The sequence below is a fragment of the Penaeus vannamei genome, chromosome 43 (assembly GCF_042767895.1).
Source record: "Penaeus vannamei isolate JL-2024 chromosome 43, ASM4276789v1, whole genome shotgun sequence".
Taxonomy (NCBI): Eukaryota; Metazoa; Arthropoda; class Malacostraca; order Decapoda; family Penaeidae; genus Penaeus; species Penaeus vannamei.
In genome coordinates, this window is record NC_091591.1 from 23,409,262 (window position 1) to 23,411,761 (window position 2,500).

Here is a 2,500-nt window from a genome sequence, read left to right on the forward strand (position 1 = left end):
TTGTCTCTCTCTCTCTCTCTCTCTCTCTCTCTCTCTCTCTCTCTCTCTCTCTCTCTCTCTCTCTCTCTCTCTCTCTCTCTCTCTCTCTCTCTCTCTCTCTCTCTCTCTTCTCTCTCTCTCTCTCTCTCTCTCTCTCTCTCTCTCTCTCTCTCTCTCTCTCTCTCTCTCTCTCTCTCTCTCTCTCTCTCTCTCTCTCTCTGTCTCTCTCTCTCTCTTCTCTCTCTCTCTCTCTCTCTCTCTCTCTCTCTCTCTCTCTCTCTCTCTCTCTCCCTCTCCCTCTCCCTCTCCCTCTCCTCTTTCCTCTCCCTTCCTCTCCCTCTCTCCCTCTCCCTCTCCTCTCTCTCTCTCCCTCTCTTCCTCTCTCCCTCTCCCTCTCTTCCTCTCTCTCTCTCCCTCTCTCTCTCTCGCTCTCCCTCTCTCCCTCTCTTCCTCTTTCCCTCTCTCCCTCCCTCCCTCCCTCCCTCGCTCCCTCTCCCCCTCTCCCCCTCTCTCTTGGCAAAACTACGAAACAAAAATCCTCTTCCGATGTCTGCCGGTATAATTTGTTAAAGTTAAACGAGCATAGTAGAATTAAAACTTCCGGTAATTCCAATTAAGATTCCAGATCCTAACTTTAATGTGCCTATAGGGGTTCGTGACGACGTCAGACCCCGAGCAAAGAGGCTAACTCTACATAACACATTTTGTTCTTGGAAAATGACAAAAGATGTTAAAAACTTTGTGAAATGAATATGGAGCAAATTAAATCGAACACTGTACGATATTTTCGAAACTATTACTTTACAAACAGGAGCAATGTATATTTATCTCGAAATTATCTCCATTATCTTTTAAATCATTAGGAACTACAATACAGAGACACATGAAACTGCCATACAAGCTTCGACATATCCCGTAATTGGCTTGTGTTACATCACAAAGCCCTAAACAGAGTTAGTGCTCGATATTTCAACACATATAAAGTTTGATCCTCGCAACACAAGCCTTTTTAAAATTCGCTATGTAATCATCACAATTATCTGACCCTTGCAATAAGGACACGCGATTACCAAATCTATATCATCCTTGCATAGAGCAGTTTTTAGAGTTAGATCCGTCTTGCAATAAAGCGGTACATGTAGCTGACCTTCTGCGCCGGTAAGACAGGCAATTTGGTCCAGGCTCCTTCAAGCAGACAGACGTAATAATGCTGGAGTCAACTGGGTACCATCCACTACCACACGGGTCCTCCGAATGCCATGCTCACACCCCCAAGATCTCTTCTAACATGGGCAGTAATTATTCCATAATTTATATTTTCCCCTTTTGGATTCTGTGGTATTAGAGGGAAGGGGGAGGAGAGGATATGAAGGGATTTGTACGGATGGCCAGAATCACATTAAATGGATTGTTTCAGTCCCCGCAGTTCTGTTATTCAGGAGAACGTCTGGATAGGAAGGGAATGGAGGCTTCAGTGCGTTAGGTCACCCAGAGTTTTTTTTTTTTTTTTTAAGGTTATCCCTTCATTCAAATAGTCTTCAAAAAATCTAGAAAAATAATGGGAAATAGTGTTTGACTACAAGAACTACCAAACTCGCATACATACATTCTCTTCCTTTCTCTATCTCTCTCTCCACATCATCAACGTCGCCTTTTGGAATTGCCTTTTAATTCAACGACAGCGATCTTGAGTGAGAGAGAGAGAGAGAGAGAGAGAGAGAGAGAGAGAGAGAGAGAGAGAGAGAGAGAGAGAGAGAGAGAGAGAGAGAGAGAGAGAGAGAGAGATGTAACTCCAGTATTACTGCCATTTCCATTTCAGCCATTCTGCTACCTAAGGCTGTTTGGCTGTTAAGCTTCAGCCAAGAAGTAGACGATTTCCTCCATCTCCACCAACTTGCTCTGGCTCAACGCTAAACTTTCCCCCCGTAAATTGCCTGGAAGTTCCTAAGTATGCTGAATATTCAGACACTAACAAGTACGCTTCAAAACCGACTTTAGTAAGTAACTTCTCAGGTGGCAAGTATCTAGCTAGTCTTTTGAGTCTTTCGCGTTGATGTCGTTAAGCTATTATTTCCACTACTAGCGATGATTGGAGGCGTCGACGAGGCTATTCTGAGGAAATTGGAGGCCCTAAGAAGTGATAATAGTAGTAGTACTGAAACTACTGCCACTGCTGCTGCTGATATCGCTGCTACTATTACTACGAGTACTACTATTAATATAATATTAATATAATATTAATATAATATTAATATAATATTAATATAATATTAATATATTAATATTAATATTAATATAACTATTAATGCTGATGCTACCACTGCTTATACTATTGCTACTACTTCTTTTATTACTGCTATCACCAATACTAACACTACTACTACCATTACTACGGACACTACTAATAGTACTGCTAATACTGCTACTACCAATTCTGATAGCAATGAGGATAATGATAATAATATTGTAGAAAATGCCTGAATAACAATAAATATCTTCACAGTGCATAGATGCATCTCTT